The sequence below is a fragment of the Bidens hawaiensis genome, unplaced genomic scaffold (assembly GCF_021521415.1).
Source record: "Bidens hawaiensis isolate Kalapana, Puna unplaced genomic scaffold, B.hawaiensis_p1.1 tig00038176_1, whole genome shotgun sequence".
NCBI lineage: Eukaryota > Viridiplantae > Streptophyta > Magnoliopsida > Asterales > Asteraceae > Bidens > Bidens hawaiensis.
Genome location: NW_027496700.1, coordinates 95,527 through 104,745, shown reverse-complemented (window position 1 = coordinate 104,745; position 9,219 = coordinate 95,527).

The following is a 9,219-nucleotide window of genomic DNA, read 5'->3' as shown; positions in this document are numbered from 1 at the left end:
CGTATCGTCTTACGTAGGGATTCCGCACCTACGTATTACGAGATATTTCCGTGTAGATCCGGCTGGGAACCTACAGTAATTGATAGTGAGATTGAAGAGGGAGAGATTGTGGAAGAAAACGTTGAGCATGAAATTCCCGAAGTTGATAAGTCAGATATGGGTCAAGATATGGGAAGCGATGAGACTGAATGGGAAGAGCAGCCGAGATGGAAAGAAGGCTACGCTCAATGGTTCGTAAAGACAAAGAAATCGGCGGTTCCTACTATGTTCAAGAAGAGTTATAACATCAAAGGATATGCTGAATCGAAGAAGGGGATTATATGTTGGCTATACGATGAGCAGTTGAGGCTGTTTGTGATTAAACGTTTTGACGGAGTTCAATACTTCAAGAGATTGTTGAGATCGTTGAATACCTTGCCGGAGTAAGAGGTGAAGGACTTAGCCAAGTTGGGATTGATAAACAGGAGTGATGATAATATGGCTAGGATTATTGGGAAGATCGTTTGGAAAGAAAGTATAAAAGATAAAAGGTTCGAGTTATTAAAGCCGCAGAAAGGAAAGCTCGTTGAAGATAAAGACAGAGGTATGAGAGCTGATGGAAAACCTTGGATGATAATGAAGTATAAGCCGATCCGGTGTTTAAAAGAAGTGCCGATGAAACAGATGCCCAAGGATGTCCTAAAGAATCTGAAATGGTGGTATGTCGATAGTGAAACAGCTGAAGCGGTGATGGAGGATGAAGATGAACAAGAGGTGCTGAGAGTGTATGATCCAATGCATTTGGTGAACCTGTCTCAAGCTGACTTGCAGGTGTTGAACGAGAAAATGATATTCTATATTCCTGCATGGAAATAAGAAGGCAAGAAATATCAGAGAGTAGTTTCCGTTTGTGTCAAAGAAGGAGTTCATACTTGAAGACGGGTGACTCGAGTTTTGGGGTTACAAGACACGTGATTGAAACTAGAGATATGAAGTTACTGCGAAGGGGGAGTCTGTTGATACATTATGTCAGTAGTTCAGTATCTAGTGTCTGTAATCGTGTTAGTAGGTTTTGTTATGTTTTAGTTAAGTTGTTTCACACGTTCGCCTGTTATAAGCGAACTTGTGGAACAAGCGAAGTTATTGACAACTTCGACTATCATGTTAGGCGAAGTTGTCGAAGGGTATATATGTTTAGGCTACGGCTTGTTTTATAAACAGTGGTTCAGTACGTGTAATTGTGATTGGGCAATCACGTGTTAAAAGATTTGCAATACAACGTGTCTATTGAGTACTGTAACGTGTCTTTGTACTTGGGTTTAACGTATATCGCGTCTAACACTCGTATCGTCTTACGTAGGGATTCCGCACCTACGTAATACAAGATATTTCCGTGTAGATCCGGCTAGGAACCTACAATGAACTTTAAATCCGAAACTCTGTTAGGATTCAAATTAGTTTGTTAATGAACATGATCAATCTATTAATATGCTTATGACGTTCTTCAAAGTTAAAATATGAAATATGATTTTCATCTTGATAACAAAGGAACAAATGACGATTTTGCTTTTGTCTTTGAATTCAATTTCGTTATAGAAATTATACAATGTGATTTAGTATTCCAAACGGCGTGAACACAAAATGATAATTAATACTTTCATCACATTCAACTCGCACGTTAAGATCCGAACGGCGTGAGCTTAGGGTAGCGAGTTGGCTCTGACTAACGAACTGCGCTTAGTTAGACATAGATGGAGGGAACGTCTGAACGGCGTAACGTTTAGTATTGATACAAATATTTTAATAATAAAAATCATAGCACCATAATTATTGATGACCGCAACTTGAATCAGAAGTATGAAATACCCCTTGTGTCGAAACTATCTTTAATAATTTTCTCTTTCTAACTTAGCTATTTTGTCTTTTAGTTATATGTTAATCATTTGTACTACCACTAGTTAGTTTTATTATTATATAATTTATTTGCACAAATCCCCCCTGTTACGAATACTAGTTCTATATCGATCCTGGCTATAGAATTGTTAAAAGGCATTCCCTGTGGAGACGAACCTTACTTCCACTCATACTATCCCGAATAGTGTGTAACATAGTAAGTTCACATTTATAAATTTATTTGTTGGGGCTGATGACAACCCAACAAATTGGGGCCGTTGCCGGGGACTGCGTCCAAATTTCACTTTTATGCCAAGATCTTTAAGAACTGGTAACCCACTCGATATCGATCTAGAGATAGAAAAAACCGTGAAGAGATTAAGGAAACAGGCAAAACTTCGAAAGAAGTTAGCAAATCCTTCAACCTCTACTCAATCACCATCGGTCGTTGACATTTGGGAAAACATTTCCTTGTCAAGTGACTCTGAATCATCTTGCACTCCCACGTCACAAAATTCGACTTCGACCCAAGATTCGGACCCAATGGATTTAGCGAACCTTGTCGAGCAAACCTTTCGAGAATTTGCGAACCGCGATGTTCCCCAAGAACCTCTTTGTATCAATTATCCCTCTATGCCAAATTTCGAGCTGAAATCAGGCCTTATCCATTTATTACCAACCTTCCGAGGCCTGGAGAATGAAGATTCTCACAATTTCCTCAAAGAATTCCACGTCGTGTGCACCAGAATGAAGCCAAACGATGTCACAGAAGATCAAATCAAACTTTGGGCATTCCCCTTTGCTTTGCAAGATTCAGCGAAACATTGGTTGTATACCCTACCTCCAAGGTCAATGACAACATGGAATGTTCTTGCAAGAACTTTTCTTGACACATACTTCCCTGAAGCAAAAGCGTCCACTCTTCGTAGAGAAATCACAGGAATCAAACAAGAAAAAAGAGAGCCTCTACATGCTTACTGGGAAAGATTTAAGGAGCTATGTAGCAAATGTCCTCAACATGGAGTCACGGAGCATCAACTATTTCAATACTTCTGTCACGGAATGGAACACATGGAGAGACAATTACCGAGTGCCTCAAGTGGAGGAAACCTACTCGACAAAACCCCAACCCAAATTAGAGCCATAATCCAATCAGTTGCGGATGACACGAAACACTCGACACATGAAGAAGAATGGTATCCAGATGTACCACGTGCTATGAAAGGAGTAAGTACTCCTCATATTGAAACTCAATTGGCTGAGTTAACGAAAGCAGACATAATGCTTACAAAGGATAAAGCAGCTGCAACACCACAACGAGCATGTGGAATATTCTTAGAACAAGGACACCCCACTGATATGTGTCCAGTTATTCCTTGATTTTTGATTGTCTTGTTACTTATCAAGATGGCTGGTTTGTACGCATTAGCTTTTCAAAATGTACTCATGCAGCAAATTTAACAATTGGACACTGAAATTGGATCCCATTCCAAGTGTCCTCGATTGATGAAATTTGGTGACTTTGCTAAATGGGAACCTCGTTTTCGTTTTCATCTGGGTTTTATTCACCCTGATTGTTCTTATTGTTTGGATGAACTGTATACTGTTCCAATGATTGGAGATGAAACAATTGGATTCACACCTGAATCCATCTCACAATACTCTCAGGAAGAAAAGAAGGCTTTGGAGATTGAAACGAAAGCATACTCAACTCTTACAATGGCGTTACCTGAAAACATATTTCATCATGTTGGTAGCATCAAGATTTGTGCTTCATTGTTTCAACACATTCGTATGAGGAGTATGGGTAATACTGCAGAAAGCAAGAAGGTGATGTTAAAGTTTCAATTTAGAAATTTTAACTTACTTAAAGGTGAGACTGTCGAAGAGATGACAACACGATTTAACCATTTGATAGCCGAAATGGACAAGATGAAGATGGATACTTCTAAAAGTGATAAATTAGATGCAATCAAGAGTGCTTTACCGAGTTCTTACTCTACTTTATTAATGGTGTTGAAAGAAAATAATTATTTCAGTAATGAAGATCTGACTGTGTCTGAGTTCATACAAAATATTGAAGCTCGTGAATATGATCTTAGGTGTCATAAGTCTTCTAAGGATAGCCAAGATCCAGCTTTTTATGGTGGGAGTATGCCTTTGAGTTCAATTTCTCCAATCACCGCATTTCTTACACAAAATGCAAGTGATAATGCTACAACTATCTATAGTGATCCACGTGCATGTTTTTACACTACGGGAAGTTTTGGGTCTCCTGGTGCTTCTGGTTCTTCTGGAGGGTCTAGAAATTCAACTACGGCAAATCAACTCTCACATAATTGAATGTGAACATGAAGGAGGGTGAACAAAACTTTGCTTTCTTGTCTGCCTTCATGACTTCTTATGAGAATCTGGTTGGTGGTAAAATTGCTACTAGTGAGTTGACTGACGAAGACTATGACCAAATTGATCCTGATGATTTGGAACTCATGGATTTAAAATGGAATATGGCAATGATTGTCAAAAGGATGAAAAGGTTCATGCGACGAACTGGCAAAGATCTTCCATCATTAAACATGAAGTTGGGGTTCGATAAATTGAAAGTTAAGTGTTATAATTGCCAAGAGTTTGGACATTTTGCCAAAGAATGTGACAAACCAAAGAAGGAGTATTCTGGTCCAAGAAATCAAGATCGAATTTCAGCTGGGAAAAATGGAAATGATGTTGTTAAGTCTTCTGGAACCAATCCATCTTCTTCTGGGTCACAAGTTATGTTGTCCAACACGGATGGAACTGATTGGTCACAAAGATTGCTATGCAATGACAATCAAGCGAATTTGGTTATGTTTGTATCAAATGAATATTTTCAAGATGCAAGTTGGAGTGAGCTATCTTTTTGACAATGATACTGAGTCTGATTCAGACGAATCGTGTGAAAAGCTTCCAACTACTTTTTCTTGCATGGACAAAATTAATGAGGTTAGTACTTCTGTTCCTATTTCTGTTAATGTGTCTGCTAATGTGTCTTGTGTTGAATGTGAGAAAAACAAGCCTAAATTAGAATCCTTGAAAAATCACAATGATTGTTTAGTGAGAGAAATTGCTTCACTTAAAGATACTTATCGACAATCTTTAGATTCTCAAATGAGATCTAGGGAGATAATCGAAGCATTGTCGACAAGTAATCATGATCTCAAAGCTGAGTTTTCTGTCAAAATGACAATCAACAATCAAAAATTTCAAGTAATCTTGAAACATCGTTCTAAGATAACCGAGCTTGAGAATGAAGTTCTTGAGTTGAAAAATAAGTTGGGCAAATTTAGAAACTCATCCTTTCTGCTAAATGAAATAATCGAAGTATCTGGTAAGAAAAAAGATTCTAAAAAGGGTATAGGTTTTGTTGAAATACCTCCACCATTTCAAAATGATTATAGAGCAAATCCTTTTGCTAGAAAAGAAGAAGATGTGCCTATGAAAGAACCCATTGTCTCAAACAAAACCAAACCAATAAAATCTGAGAATGTTAAAACCCAACCACCAACTCAAAAACATCATGTTAAAATCAATTAAGTGTTTGTAGAAAATGTTGAGAAGGTGATCATTGAAGATGTGTTTGAACCTGAAGTGATACACAAAAACCAGAACATTCCAAGTTCTAATCACATTTTATGTGAACCTCATGAATTTGAGGAGGCCGTGTATGGTTCACACACAACTCAAGTGAAGAAGGAGGAACAAGTTAAGGTTAAACCAGTGAAGGCTAGGAAATCAGAAAAACCTAAAATTTCTAATGAGGATTTGATGCGTTTTACCAGTCCTACTGTTCAAAGCTGTCAACTGGTCGTATGTTTAAATTAAAAGGTATGGACATAATTTTCACTGAGAAAGACATTCCGATTAGCATTATCAAACCAGAATTGATCGAAAGTGTCTTTCACAATGAAACTTTCAAGATACAAGATCTTGAACGTCAGTATGCTTGTGCCAAACCATCAAACACATCAGACCCATTGATTAAAGATAAGCAATTGATAAAACTGCTAAGAAAGTTCATTTTGTAAAATCAACTGGAACTGACACATTCCAAAGTTTTTCAAACTGCTCTAATCTTGATATCTATTTGAAAAAGATATCGGTGTCGTCTGATGATTTGGCCAAGAGTTTTACTAAGAATGTGAGCCATAAACCTTCTGTGGCACATGTTTTTGCTAAATCTCAAAATTATCGTGTGGACGTGCGAAGTTGTTTCCTTTGTGGTCAACAAAGTCATGTTGTACGAAACTGTGGACAGAAGAAATCTCAGAATCTTTATCCGTTTGTCAAGGACCAATCGAAACCGGTTCCTGTGATAAAGGAGATTCTAAAACGATCTTTGTCGTGTGATGATGATACTCACATCATGTTTTCTAATGTGGATCCACGCAAGGTGATTCATGTGAATGAAGCTTATGGTCAAGTAAAACCAAAGTTTGTTCCAACCGAGCCAATATGCAAGAACGTGAACTCAAATATCGTTCAAGCTGCCTATCTGAGACGTAAATCTAAAAGGCCTATAACTTATTCTCAAGTAGCTGAACAACAATTGAATTCGGCTAAATTTAATTCTTCTCATGAAACTCAAAAGGTGCCCAAGACTGAGGCCTGGGCTGCCTTATTGAACTAATCACTTTTACTTTGTGTGTAGGGTATATCCAAGACCGTGTCTGGTGAAAATTGGATAATGGATAGTGGATGTTCTCGTCATATTACTGAAAATCCCGACCTATTAACAAATGTTAGAAATATTCAAGGAGGGTATGTGGCCTTCGCGGGGAATTCTGGGGGTATGATTACACAAGAGGGGGAAGTTTCAAATGGGCATATCACGTTTGAGAAAGTCAACTATTGTGATAAAGTTGACCATAATTTATTAACTGTGTCACAAATATGTGATAAGAAGTACACGACAGTATTTAACGATAAAGAATGTCTGATTCTGAAACCGGGATACGTCATTCCCGAGAACATGGTTGTCATGCGATCACCTCGATCAAATGATATTTATGTCTTAAATATGAGTTCTAAGGTATCTACATCGATCGAAACATGTTTTATCTCAAAAGCAACTGAGAAGGAATCTATTCTATGGCATCGTAGAATGGGTCAATTCATGTTTGAAAGATGAATTATTTAATGGCGAACGACTTGGTCGAAGGTATTTCTTTGAAGAATTTTAAATTATCTGACCACTGTGTTGCGTGCAAGAAAGGCAAACAGAAGAAAAAGTCACATCCGCCTAAGTTAATGAATTCCATTGATACTCCTCTTGAACGATTTCATATGGATCTTTTTGGTCTTGTGAATCGTGCGAGTATCTTTGGAGATTGGTATTGTCTTGTTGTCACCGATGACTATTCAAGATACTCATGGGTCTTATTTATGAGTTCAAAAGATCAAACACCAGTTCTTGTTCAAAATTTAATCACTAAGATCGAATCACTATACAAGCAAAAAGAGAGGAGAATTCGTAGTGATAATGGTACTGAATTTAAAAACACTGTATTGGATTTCTTTTGTGTTCAAAAAGGAATTCATCGAGAATATAGTGCCCCTTATGTATCACAACAAACCGGTGTTGCTGAAAGGAAAAATAGAATTTGATTGAAGCAGCTAGAACTATGCTTGCCGATTCTAAGCTTCATGTCCAATTCTGGAATAAGGCTGTGAATACTGCATGTTATACGCTTAATCGGGTTTTGACAGTTAAGAGACTCCAAAAGACGAGTTATGAGCTTTTGAACAAACGAAAACCTAACTTAAAGTACTTGGAACCATTTGGGTGTCCTTGTACGATGTTGAAAAGAGATGTGGGTAAATTTGAAGAAAAAGTCATTGAGGGGTATTTCTTGGGGTATGCTTCTCCAAAGAAAAGGGTATTTAATTTCACTTCCGGTTATGTTGAAGAGTGGTATCATGTGGATTGTCAAAAGTATACCACACCGCCTCAAGGGAAAGGTCCCGACTAGATGTCTGATTATGATGGCTTATTTAATTTGTTTACTCCATCAACTGAGCAACCAAATGAAGACCTGGTTCGTGCGTATTTCGAAGATCAATTGGTAATACCAAGGTTTTTTAAGTTCTAATGATGTTGAAGCTCCAACTGTAGCTCCAACTGAAGATCCACGTGATGATTCTCCATCTTCAATTGATAATGTTTCTACGTCTTCTGATGATAATCAAGTTATTGAGCTTGATAGTGCTGATACAGTTGACAGTGATGATTCATATCACGAGCTTGGCGAACATTACACTAACTTATTTGAAAATGTGGTTGTTCCTGAAAATCCTACTCTTAGGATTCATAATTATCATCCAAAAGAAAACATCATTGGGAACTTGAGGTGGGTGTGCAAACACGTCATCAAGTTGCTTCTTCGAGTGAGAATAATATATTGTGTGCTTATGCAGATTTACATTCTTATGGCATAGTAAACGTTGCCAAATTCACTTGCTTTCTATCCCAAGTTGAGCCAACGACGACTCATATGGCACTTGCAGATCCTTCTTGGGTAGAAGCAATGCAAGAGGAATTGCAACAATTTGCACGATTGGGTGTATGGGATCTTATCGACAAACCCGCTAGAGTTAAGAAGCCTATTCCAACTAAGTGGGTATTTAAATGTAAAAAAAGACGATCGTGGGGTGATCGTGAGAAACAAGGCACGACTAGTGGTGCAAGGTTTCCATTAGCAAGAGGGTATAGATTACACTGAGGTAAATGCTCCAGTTGCAAGATTGGAAGCTATACGAATTTTTCTGGCTTACGCGGTTACAAGAATAAGAAAGTTTATCAAATGGATATGAAAAGTGCTTTTCTCAACGGTGAACTACATGAGGAAGTTTTCGTGTTACAGCCTCCTGGCTTTGAGGAGCCTGATTATCCGGACCGATTTATAGCTTAAACAAGGCCCTGTATGGTCCTCATCAAGCCTCGAGAGCTTGGTATGGCACGCTTTCCGACCATCTGACAGATAACGGCTTCAAGCGAAGGACTATTGACTGCACTTTATTCTATAAAAATATTGGTGATGATCTTCTCCTCATTCAGATTTATATCGACGACATTATCTTTGGGTCAACAAACGACGCGTTATGTAAGGAATTCGAGAATTCAATGCAAACAAAGTTCAAAATGAGTTCGATGGGAGAGATGAACTTCTTTTTAGGGTTGCAGATTCACCAGTCTTCGAAAGGAATCTTCATTCACCGGACCAAGTACGATGTCTTGAGCCGATTCAAGATTACTGCCGGAAAAATCCCTTCAACTCTTCTCCCCGTGGGTCACAATTTATCACCAGATTAATT